The 13428-nt window shown below is 38.1% G+C and overlaps 1 protein-coding gene across 5 annotated transcripts in view; it reads left to right on the top strand.

Annotated features, from left to right (window-relative positions):
- DNM3 (dynamin 3) overlaps nt 1-13428 on the top strand; it is a 559032-nt gene that overhangs the window by 210204 nt on the left and 335400 nt on the right. The gene's annotated exons all lie outside the window — the stretch shown is intronic.

The raw sequence follows: 13428 nt of genomic DNA, 5'->3' as shown, positions 1-13428 counted from the left end.
AGTTGTATATTTGTACTGTCTTCTGAAAACACTGTATATTTTGTCTCAAATAAAACCTTGCTTTCTCCCTGAGATTATTGCTTATGCTGCTTCAGTCTTCACTGAAGAATACTTACTGGCTCAAACCTGAAGAATCTAAGGGCCTGCATCAAGCTTGACATCTGCCCACTTCTCCTTCTGTGGCTTCCAAACATTATGCCTTCAACATCCTGTAAAATTCTTCAGTAAAGGCCCCAATGGTACCAGCTCTGCTTTTCCCTTCTATTCACTGTCACCATCACATCCTAGTCACTCCCTTGCATTTGTCAGGATATTTAGAACCTCACTTACATTTTTCCTCTTCATCCTAAATTCACCTTCAACTTGGATGATTTCAGTAGAGATCCATGTGTCCAACATCCAGTAGCTACTGTTTTTTGAGATCTTTGACTCCAGTGTCTCTCCATTCATTCCACACTGGTATGATACTTCCATGACCTCTTGTGGTCCTTATCATCATTGACGAATGTTCTACCAGGAGATCCTTCAGAAATTTCAAACTGTATATCTAAGGTTTTCAGAATTCTGATTACCCCTCCTAACTTCTTTAGGTTTTAAGTTAGAAAATCAGGAGAAAAGCTTAGAGGAGGATTGAAATTTAGTATCCAGTTTGCTGCTGATAAATCTAGATTGGAAAATGTGTCTGGGACTTGCTGCTCAAGTGGGAGCCTCCTGTTACTTCCTCTTCCAGCAGTAAACCTTAAAGCCCACAGTGGTGGAGAGAGTTAGATGTGCACCCATAAGAAATACAGAGTATTTTGGCTTGCCTTACATCTGCGTGAATGTAAACCAGTAAAAGTCAGAGAGTCACATGTGAGCAGTAACTTTATCTGCCCACCCTACCCAACAGAGAGCTGAGGACTGATGCATATCAGGTTCTCACCATCTTACCAGTCAACATATCTTCCCTGCCCCCCTTTTTTCTGTGAGCTGGGAAAAATAATAGAATTTTCTTCCATAGGACTTCCCCAAGAGGGCAGAAGTGTTGAAGAAAGTTCCTACTTTATCAGTGAGGTGTGAAGGGTGCTGTGGAGGAGAAAGTGAGGGAACAGTCCTTCCCTATGCCTAATATTCTGTCACAAGCTCTTACCCTTCCAGTTCTCTCTCTTTTGTTCTCCCTATAACTACTCTCTGCTTATCAATTTCATTCTTATTTTAAGTAATGATTTCACAGAGAAAATAGGGGCCATAAATGGGAACAATAATTTCCCAATCTTACTGATATCCCCAACCCTGCTCCTCCTTCCCTCTGTCCCTGTTGAGGTGGTTTCCCTGACTGGGGCTAGGCTCCTATCTGTACTCTCACCTTCTTAAGGAACTTATTCTTTAGATTCTTCTATTTCTTAAATCGTCACTTTCTCCATCACATTAAAAAAAAATCTCCTAACTTAAAAGCAGTAACAACAATAACAAAAACCTATCTACTACCTTATTCTTCTCCTTTTCTTCATGTGAAACCTTTTTGGGAGAAAAGTAGTTTACACTTGCTGTCTTTATTTTCTTATCTCCAGTTAACTCGTGACTCTCTGAAATGTGGCTTCCACGCCTCTATTCTATTGAGTAATTATGGTACAGGTCGACCAGAGACCTGATTGCCCAATGTAATGCGTACTCATTCCTGATGCTGTAGACCACTCTTTTTTTGAAGCTGACACCCCCTCTCGTGGCTTCTCTTCCCTCTTTCTCATGATCCCTCCTCTGTCTCCTTTAAGAGTTTATCCACCTTTCCTGCTTCTGAACACCAGAGTCGCACAGAGCTTGCTCCTGGTTTCTTCTCTTCTTACTGTCCTTTCTCCCTGCCAGATCATATCTGCCATAGCTCAGCTACCGCTTAAAATGTTGTTGGTTCCCAAATCCATAGCTCCAGCTCAAGCCTCTCTACTAAAATGGTCTACTCCACAGTCTACTGCCATTGCTCTCTCCTAACTTATGGCCCTGAACAGTTTTTGGTTTTTTTTTTTCTTAACTAAACTACTCCAGCGGCCTCCTAACTGATCTTTATACCTCCAGTCTAGCCACCATCAAATTCATCCTCCCCACTGCTGTCAAAGTGGCCCTTCTAAAATACGGACATGTATTTTGCCTGTTCCCTCAAAATTATGCAATGGCTCCTCATATCTTGAGAATAAGGTACAAATCATTTACAGTTGCTTTTAGTTTCACATGTGATCCCTGAATATACTTCTTTAGCTCCATCTATTGTCACTTTGTGCTTGCTTCAGCCATTCCAAGTGATTTGCGCCATCCTCATGGAATTTTCATGCCTTTACCATTCACACACGTGATTCTCTTTGTTTCGAATGTCTCCTTTTCCTCTTGTCTTCACCTGCCATCCCCTTTCATTTTTTTATGATCCAGTTCAATCATCTTCATTTACCTAAGAAATCTTCTTGCAGGGCCTCTGTGAGTCCTCTCCTAATCTCTCTCCTTACCCCCTTCTCAGTGCTTTAGTTGGCACCCTATGTTTCCTTCTATCACAGCATTTATGGTCCTACATTGTGGTTTGTTTGTAATTTATTTATTTAGGTGAATGTCTCCTCTTGTAGATTATAAGCTCCTTTAAAAAAAAAAGCTGTGTCTTTTATCTTTTTATTCTTGGCATCTAATGTAATGACTAACCCTACAGCAGAGGCATTCTATAAATACTTTTTAACAATTTAGATATTGTAAAGTTACCCTGATGCTAAAGAAATCTGTCTTGGTTTTAAAAGAATATTTTGGTCATTCCTTTTAAAATAATAAAATTTGAGCAGGTTTTCTTTTTTTTAATTTTCTTTATTTCTCATTTTGATGCTCTTGACTTTTGCCCTCATTATGTCTACCTCCAAGTTCTTTTACTTTAAAACTGGTCTAATTAAAATCTTTTGCAAAGCAAAATAATCTTAATTAAAGTTGATTATACCAGGACTTTATTACTTGACCCCTTTTGCACATGAGCCATCGAAAATGTGATTATGTAATTTATCGTCCAAAGTAGGACTCTTTTGAGATTGAAAGGGGAGCTATTAATACATTCACAGGAATAGTAGGAGGAAAGTAAGACTGCCCCAAGCAATCTGAAAGGCATAGTTACTCTAGCTGTATTGTGAATGTATATATACATATCCATGTATATTCTTAAAACAGTATTTTCATTTACAATATTTCTCATGTTGAGTGTCTTATGTGTAAAATATTTAATTTTTTCCCCTTAAGCCACATAAATAAACCTCAGTGAAAAACATGGGATTTATGTTTGTTCAAGTAACAAAACACAACGCTAGACTTCTAAGCTGGGGGAATGCAACCTTCTCGGATATTTTCTCACTGTTGTGTCTGGGGCACTGGGGGACAAGACAAGAACATTAGAGCTTTATGAGCTGTTTGGCTTCGCTCCAGGGACATGTCAATTTCAGAATTTTTCTGGTGGGCATCGGCTCTCAGCTGCTTTTCTTTACCCCCAGTTCTCCAGTGTACTGTCGCAGGGTCCTGAGGTTCTTTCAGGAAGCACTGAGAGGAACATCTTGTTTTTTAAACCACAGTTTAGCAACTCTGCCATTTATTGGCCTCTTGGGAAACCACATTCTTGGATTGCCATCATACCAATTAATTGATTTTTTTTTTTTACCCTGCTCAGAAAAAGGAAAAAAAAAAAAACTTTGCAAGGAAATAGAAAAGATTCCTTAGTTGGCTGTTAGAATTACAAGGAAAATTTTTCATTAAAAAGTGCTGTTAGAAGAAATGCTGAATTCTGTGGCATGTTAAGTGAGTAAATATCTTGCTCTGAGTACACATACTAATCAAGTGACTCTAAAGTCCTTAGCATGGCTTTTAAGGTCCTACATGATCTTACGCCTTCTCATCTCTAGGCTCCTCCCACTTTCCCTTTGGTCCATTCCAGCGACACTGGTCTCCTTGTTTCTTCAACAGGTCAAGGAGAGAAGATGGCAGGGCCTTTGCCCTTCTCATTCCCAATGTTGGAAATGCCCTGCCTCAAGGTATTTGTGTGGATCACATCCTAGCTTCTTTTCAAGTCTCTCCTCAAATGCCACCTAATCAGAGTCTTTCTATGACTTTTCTGTCTACAGTTATACATGCCTCCTTTCAAACACACATACACACACACACATACACATACACACACACATCACTCTTCATCGACTTACCAAACTTTGTTTTTCTTTGTGGCACATATGACCACATGAATTACACTATGTATGTTTTTTGTTTTTCTTGTTGGACAATAAAGGGACTTAGAGAATATAAGCTCCATGGGCGTAGGGACTTGATTTGTTCAACACTGTATTCACAGCCCTAAAACAGCCAGATTTTCAATGGTAATTATTGGATGAGTACTTGAAAGGATAAATGAATCATGTCTCATTGATGTGGCGGGTGATGATCGGTTTGACTGAAGTAGCCACTTGATTACCTTCCATGAAAGTCTGTAGGAGAATAGCTGCAAAGCATCCTGCTCAAGTAGGGCTTTCATTTAGGTCTGGATAGATCTGCTGTGGTTTCTACTCTGTACGAAAAGACTCGCATTTCCCCTCCTCTAACAGCTAGCTGTCCAGTCTAACAAACTGCTGTGTTTTGCATATAATAGATGCCTTACATAACTCAGGTTTCAAATCAGGCTGGTTATTAAAGTTTGAACCTTTCATCGGATATTATAGGGAATTCAGGTCTGGGACTTGGCTTTTAAGGGATAGGAATTTCACCTTTTTGTTACTGTTACTTGTTTTTAACCCTGACCCCCACTTTTTTTTATTGAGCTATAATAGATATATAACATTATATTAGTTCCAGATGTATCACATAATGATTCAATATTTGCATATACTGTGAAATGATCACAACGGGCCTAGTTAGCATCCATCACCACACACAGTTACAGGACTGTTTTCTCGTGATGAGAACTTTAAAGATCAACTCTCAGCAACTTTCAAATATACAGTACAGTATTATTAACTATGGTCACCAAGCTGTACATGTGTTACACCCCCAGGACTTATTTATTTTATAACTGTAAGTTTGTACCTTTTGACACCCTTCGCCCATCTCACCCAGGGGCAACCACCAATCTGTTCTCAGTGTCTGAGCTCCATTGTTGTTACTGCTTCTTAGTTTCCAGAAGATTCTCTAAGTGTGATTATGCAGATTTGTCTTTCTCTGCCTGATGTTTCTCACTTAGCCTCTGCCCTCGAGGTCCATCCATGTTGTCACCAATGATGGGATTTCCTTCTTTTTAATGGCTGAATAATATTCCAGAATGTTCACCTTTTCATCTCATAATTCACTCAAGAATTAATGATCTTTATAATTCTTAATTTGTAATTTGTGCTGGCCTCCACTTTTCCCTTTACATTCTGTTTTGATTTTTCTTTTTAAACTGCTCATTAATATGTCTACCAGAGATAAACTTGGAAAGAAAGGAAACAAAAATCTGATTATTATCTTTGGGTGTTGTTTTGAGACAGTGTCAGCCCTACCGCTGACCTCCCATTTGGGTGTGCTCTGAATTACTTAGTGAGGCTGTCTCTTCTGACTACCTTTCAGCTTTATTTCACCCAAGGTTGGAATTTTATTTTTATCCCTTAGCATTTGCCAACTGACACTAGAGTTCCCATTTTTCTGCTTAAAAGAAATGTTATGGTGGGAACCTACCAACATACCATACATGTTCTTCCATCGTATACTTTACCATTTGTAGAACATATTCAGGGTGTAGAGATTTGGGATTTGCCTGCTTGGAGAAGGAGGGCTAACATATTCTCTCTCCCTGACCACTTACCCAAGGCCGCCTCAATGGCCCTGGCTCCCTTCCCCTTCTACAGTCTTCAGTTAGGTCTTCTGAGACTTCCCATACCACTCCTAAAATACAGAACACTCGATAAAAAATTTTCCCATTTACCCTTGTGCAATTTCTTGACCTTTTTATACTAGAATTGTTTCTCATCTTTGATCACCTTTGTAAATGTGAATGTTCTGTTTTTCCTTTTTTCATAATAAATGTGATTATTTCATAATAATAAATAAATGTTTTCTCATTTCCTGAATGAATCCAGCGTTATGCTGTACATAAATAAAGGATTACTAGGATTTGTGGGCAGGTTTTAATTTACAGAAATGGAATAAAATTATTGTATGCTTTAATGAGCAGTAAAATCATTATTCCTCCTCAGTTTGTAGTGAGTGGCCAACATTGGGAAGTTTATGACTTTTGGATCAAAACAGAGTCCATACCTTTAGGTTAGCCAAACCAATCAACTCAAGTCATGTGCATAAAAAATTTTTGTTCTGGTCTTTGGTTTATTTTCTCGATTTATGTTTGGTATGGAACTATGAACAGATGGTACCTAATAACCTGAGTCTTTGCTTAAGGCAGTGAACTAGTTACTCTTGAAGGCGTGGAAATCTTGCCTCATCTTGTGTTTGTTCCAACAGAAACGTAATAGCATGGCTCTCACGATCTGATTATTCAATGGTTGTAACTTTTATAAGTGTATAATTTTGGTTTTATTGGCTAGAAAGGCCTTCAAGTGTTATTTTTTTCCCCTAGGGAAAAATGTGGTCCATGCTTAGAAGTAAATTTTTATATTGAGGTGCCACCAAAATAATTAAACACTACCCTAAATAACATTTAAAATATTGGCTTTTATTAAAACATTTTTTTGTATTAAAAAATATCTGATACTACTTTCACTCAGACCATAATTAAAAGTTTCTCTCGGAATTATGTATTTAAATTAAATAAAATTATATTTAATTATACTTTATATAAAATTTATATTTTATATAAAATTAAATTAAATAAAATTATAATTATAAATTATAAATTATATATTTAAATTAAAAAATTATATATATTGCTTCCTAACATCATATATATTGCATTCTTTCTACTTTGAATATTCCTTATTACATAAGAGTATTCAGTGTAATTTTAACAATAAGCTCTTTAGAAGTAATTTGTCATTTGGTCGATGTCCAGCTCTATTTGGAAGCTTCACTATCATGATTTCAGCATCAAGTCTTCTGAGGCCTTCTCAGAGCAGGTTTGGCCATTTATTTTTTTGTGTTTTCCCTTGATATTTATAAAATATTTCTCTCTGGTATGACAATTTATCTGTATAGTCAACCTGCCACTCAAGACTGGTTGTTTTTTTTTTTTTAAGATTTTACTTATTTATTTGACACAGAGAGAGAACAAGCAGGCAGAGCGGCAGGCAGAGGGAAAGGGAGAAGCAGGCTCTCCGCTGAGCAGGGAGCCCGACACAGGGCTGGATCCCAGGACTCTGGGATCACGACCTGAGCCCAAGGCAGCCACTTTAACTGACTGAGCCACCCAGGTGCCCCACAAGACTGGTTTTTAATATCAGGTAGTTTGACAAAAACTGAGCATCAAGCTGGCTTATGGCAGTTGCCCAATGAATCTTTGTTAAGTGAATGATGGTTGTGAAATGAATTTAGGAATATAAAATTAATATAACCAATAGCAAAATCTTAATTCCTTGATTCTATATAAATCAATTTCTAGAGTATTTAAATAGTTGATAAGGGAATAAATGTCTAAAGATGGTGTCTTCTAGATCAGTATTATTTTGGCATACATGTTTACAATTTTGATGATTTTGACAAAATAAATATATTCTTAACAACTGCAGCCTTTCAATTTGGTATTCAGAGCAAAAGAGATTGGAAATTATAATGGTTAAAAATAGTTGAGGAAACTGATTGTGCCTTAAAAAAGAGACAAGGAAGAGAGGCAAGGAATTGAACTGAGCAATCAGAGTCAAGTATTTTTTTCTTTTTATTTATTTATTTTATTTTTTATTTTTATTTTTTAAAAGATTTTATTTATTTATTTATTTGAGAGAGAGAAAGAGAGAGAGAGCACATGAGGGGGGGAGGGTCAGAGGGAGAAGCAGACTCCCTGCCGAGCAGGGAGCCCGATGCGGGACTTGATCCCGGGACTCCAGGATCATGACCTGAGCCGAAGGCAGTCGCTTAACCAACTGAGCCACCCAGGCGCCCCTATTTTTTTCTTTTTAAAGATTTTATTTATCCATTTGACAGAGAGAAGCACAGCGAGAGAGGGAACACAAGCAAGGGGAGTGAGAGAGGGAGAAGCAGGCTTCCCATGGAGCAGGGAGCCGATGCAGGGCTCGATCCCAGGACCCTGGGATCATGACCTGAGCCAAAGGCAGATGCTTAACAACTGAGCCACCCAGGTGCCCAGAGTCAAGTATTTTTTAAAACAGAGAAAAGGGTTATGTAAACTGAGCAGGAATCCCACTGAATGAGCTAAGGAAATGAGTGGCAGGAAGCCTGATCAGAATAATTCAGAATGTGAGTGGGATGTTTGCCTTCTTCTTATATATATTGTGAGAAGAATTGGGACTGGAGTGTTGCATTTGAGAGCCAGCAATTCAAGCCAACATTTTGGTTCTAAACACTTCTATAGTCTTTCCAGACCAACAGCTAGATAGAAGCCATACCAGCTGCATTACTGCCTTTCAGCAATGCCTAGGCCCTGTTATTAGCATCCCCTTTAGTATTTCTCTTCCTTTGCCTCCATGGGGGGGCTCTTCCGGCATCTTCTTTTTCCCTTTTGTTCCACTTAGAATTTAGACTCATTTACTTTCCAGTTGTCTCAATTATAGGTACAAAGTTATAGCTCTGGTGGGCTCCTTTTCTGGTGAAATTAAGCCCTTGGGTGGTAAGCTTGGAAAGGTCAGGAGACACACACACACACACACAAGATCATTCCTTCTGCCAAGGCTAGTAGATGGGAGGGTTCTTGGGTGATTCTACTTCTTGGGATATTCTTGCCATTTCGGCCTTTCTCTGACTTCATGATGGCTGCATACTAGCCTGGGGTCCTTCAACTATCAAATACTTTTTTTCTGAATAAATATTCATAGTGCCACTATTTGGTGTTTTAAAAAATAACCTTCTGCTATCCATCCATTTTCTAAATGCTATTGAAGGCATGCCTGTCCTCCTCAGTAGACCACTATTCCTGTGCAGCCACTTTTCTTTTCTTTTTTTTTTTTTTTTAAAGATTTTATTTATTATTTGACAGAGAGAATGAGAGAGCATATGAGAGGGGGGAGGGTCAGAGGGAGAAGCAGACTCCCCGCCAAGCAGGGAGCCCGATGCGGGACTCGATCCCGGGACTCTGGGATCATGACCTGAGCCGAAGGCAGTCACTCAACCGACTGAGCCACCCAGGCGCCCTGCAGCCACTTTTCTACAGGAGTACGATTCTATATTTGTGTGTCTATTGTCAAAAAGCAAAGATGCACTGTTAGCTTGGGATGCCCTGAGCGCAGAGGAGAAACAACAGTTACTCTGGTGGCCTAGGGCAGGCTAGTGGTTACGGTCAGATATACCACCCAGGTTTGTACTAGTCAGGAAGAACAACTGGTATTGATTGGCTATCTCTTCTATATTTAAAACTTTTTACAGACCTCACAAAAAATAACTTATAATACTCTCAGAGTATAAAAGGGTTTCTGGGATGATAGAACTTTTCTTGGAGAATGCTTCCAAAACTTGAAGTGGAAGTTCCATTTGTATCCTGCAATTATTCATGAAATAAGCTCCCAAATGAGCATACATCTCAGGATTCAGCTTGGGGTCTCAGTAACAGGGTAATGGTTTGGTGACCTTATGAATAGACACTGGGCTGTGATTTTTGAGGTAACCAAGGCAGCCAGGTTTCTATGCTTTTATTATGATGTTATACAAGCACGCTATGGTCACTGTAGAAAAATTTTGAGAATATAGGGATGTATATAGAAAAAAATGCAAATTATGCATAATCCCATCATTCAAAGAGGTTATGCCTATTAACATTTTGTAGTATTTGTGTAGATCTTTTTCTGTATACAGACAGTAGATTTGCAGCTTCAGGAGGTTTAATATTTATTTGTGATTTGTGATTATGATGGTTCCATGAAGAATTGCAGTTTGTTGTCTGCAGTTTGTTGTGTGTGCATCATGTATACTATAAAGTTGGTGTGTACAGTGACCTTGTTTGACCATGGAGCAGCCATGGCTCAGGGAGGCCTAGTTCTAGTTGCTTAAAGTTAGGAGAATATTAGGTGCTACAACATTACTCAAGAATTTTGAGATTTGTTAGGTCTCAGTGTCCTTGAAGGATATCAAGGGTATATGGTGGCCTGTGACTATGTGTATATATGTGTATGCTTGTGTGTAATCACATTATATAATTAGTAGCCTGATTTTCTTCACTTAGTGTCATATTATAAACACTTTACCATGTTATTAGATAATATTTAGGAATTGGATAGGATAAAAAATTAGGTATTGAATATTATTTGGAGTGGCTAATTATATCCCATAAGTGGGTCTACCTTAACTTAATATTATTAGAGTTAGAGACTTAAGTGGTTCAAAGAGTTTTGTTTATTCATTTGTCTTATTATTGCTATTCCAAGTAATGCTGTGATGAATGTCCTTATTATTTTATCTCAGAATCCTGTGAAATAATTAGGTCAACAGATATATAAATGGATGGCTTTGAGATTTTTTGATACATATTGCCAAATTGCTTTCCAGAAAGATTATTCTCATTGTCCCTACTTCAGCAAGTTTAAACTGTGCTAGTATCTTCATCGGTATTAAGGATTATAAAAATAATTATAGCAATTTGACAACATGATAGTTATTATCTTTCTTTGCATTACTTTGATCATTTGTGCAGTTTAATATTTTTCTTCTGCTTATTGATCATTAAATTTCTTTTTTTAATAAAATCATATGCTTTGCCTGTTTTTAAATTAACATATAATGTATTATTTGTTTCAGGGGTACAGGTCTGTGATTCATCCGTCTTACACATACACAGCACTCCCCACAACACATACCGTCCCCAGTGTCCATCACCCAGACACCCCATCCCTCCCACCACCCTCCACTCCAGCAACCCTCAGTTTGTTTCCTGAGATTAAGAATCTCTTATGGTTTGTCTCCCTCTCTGGTTTCGTTTTGTTTCATTTTTTTCCTCTCTTCCCCTATGATCCTCTGCCTTGTTTCTCAAATTTCACATATCAGTGAGATCATATGATAATTGACTTATTTCGCATAGCATAATGCCCTCTAGTTCCATCCACGTCATTGCAAATGGCAAGATTTCATTTTTTGATGGCTGCATGATATTCCATTGTGTATCTATACCACATCTTCTTTATCCATTCATCTGTTGATTAACATCTAGGTTCTTTTTTTTTTTAATTTTTTATTGTAATGTTAATCACCATACATTACATCATTAGTTTTTGATGTAGTGTTCCACGATTCATTGTTAACATCTAGGCTCTTTCCATAGTTTGGCTATTGTGGACATTGCTGCTATAAACATTGGGGTGCACATACCCCTTCGGATCACTACATTTGTATCTTTGGGGTAAATACCCAGTAGTGCAATTGCTGGGTCATAGGGTAGCTCTATTTTCAACTTTTTGAGGAACCTCCATACTGTTTTCCAGAGTGGTTGCACCAGCTTGCATTCCCACCAACAGTGTAGGAGGGTTCCCCTTTCTCCACATCCTCGCCAACATTGGTCGTTTCCTGACTTGTTAATTTTAGCCATTCTGACTGGTGTGAGGTGGTATCTCATTGTGGTTTTTTATAAAATTTTTTTTTAAAGATTTTTTATTTATTTATTTGAGACAGAGAGAATGAGAGACAGAGAGCATGAGAGGGAGGAGGGTCAGAGGGAGAAGCAGACTCCCTGCCGAGCAGGGAGCCCGATGCGGGACTCGATCCCAGGACTCCAGGATCATGATCTGAGCCGAAGGCAGTCGCTTAACCAACTGAGCCACCCAGGCGCCCCTCATTGTGGTTTTGATTTGTATTTCCCTGATGCCGAGTGATGTTGAGCACTTTTTCCTGTGTCTGTCGGCCATTTGGATGTCTTCTTTGCAGAAATGGCTGTTCATGTCTTTTGCCCATTTCTTGATTGGATTATTTGTTTCTTGGGTGTTGAGTTTGATAAGTTCTTTATAGATTTTGGATACTAGCCCTTTATCTGTTATGTCATTTGCAAATATCTTCTCCCATTCTGTGGATTGCCTCTTAGTTTTGTTGACTGTTTCCTTTGCTGTGCAAAAGCTATTTATCTTTATGAAGTCCCAATAGTTCATTTTTGCCCTTGTTTCCCTTGCCTGTTTTTATATTAGTATTATTCTTATTAATTTGCAAATGCTTTTTTTTTTTTGCAAGTGCTTTAAATAAGAATTGGAATTAACCTTTGACCTGTCCTAAGCCATGAATTTGCACCCTTCTCTCCATTCTGTTGCTGCCATCCCAGGCCAACTCTCCATCATTTCCCATCTGAATTGCTTCAGGAGCCAAAATTCATAGCAGGTCTGCAAGGATCCCCCTGATATGACCCCTGTTTATCTTTCTAGCTGCACCATCAGATCATCTTCCTCACTCTCTGCTCTGATCTTCCTTTACTTCTTTTACCATCCATTGTCCCTGTCCTGCATTGCCTTCACACACGTTCTTATGCTTGGAGAGCTTCATTTTCCCCACAACTGTTCCTACACAACTTTACCTGACTAAGTCCTAGGTTAGGCCTCCTTAAACATCCTCATAGCATCCCATTCTTCTTCCTTACATTGAAAACAACTATAATTAATTCATTCCCCTTTGTAAATTAAATTTTTGACAATTACCTGCATAATTTAGATGGGATGAATGATTGAAATGAGTTATTTGTGTACACACAAACACATCTGTTAGGAAGGAATTAAAAAATATCTCTGTGGTTCATGGAATGAATCATTCTCAAAGAGTAGTGGACAAGATAATGGGCTCTGGAGTCTGAGGACTTGGGTTGGAATCCTGGACCCACCAATTCTGAGCTGTTTACTCTTAGGCAAGTCACTTAACTTCTCTGTTTCACTTTTTTCCTTTATAAAATGGGGTTAATAATAGAATCTATCTTTTATGATTGTTGTGAATTTTGAATGAGATAATTCATGAGGTATTTAGCACACAGCCTAGCACATGGTAAGTACTCTATAAATGTGAGTTATTATTCTCCTTTTCATGCTCATTTCCATCTTCTTTATCTTTGAACTTTGTTAAGTGCCAACTCTGCAGAGCATAGTAGTAGATGGTATTTGGGTTTCTGGGTTTTGTTGTTGTTGTTGTTGTTTTTTCAGGGAATTTCTCTACTGGTTTTAAAGTGTTTCCTATCAGATAATGTAGTTATTTTGATTATAGTTTGTGACGCCCCTTCTGTCACTCTGCCATTCTTCTTTAGGATATTTTACTTTTGCTTTCAGATTTGCTATATGTACCTTCTATAAGACAAAATAATTTCTCTCTGCTTCTTTTTTTGAAGCATAACTTTTTGAGTATTAACAC

This window comes from Mirounga leonina, unplaced genomic scaffold (assembly GCF_011800145.1).
Source record: "Mirounga leonina isolate KUSES-001 unplaced genomic scaffold, KU_Mleo_1.0 Mir_154, whole genome shotgun sequence".
NCBI classification, from domain to species: domain Eukaryota; kingdom Metazoa; phylum Chordata; class Mammalia; order Carnivora; family Phocidae; genus Mirounga; species Mirounga leonina.
The sequence above is the reverse complement of the archived record's forward strand: the minus strand, read 5'-3'. Positions and strand labels throughout refer to the sequence as shown.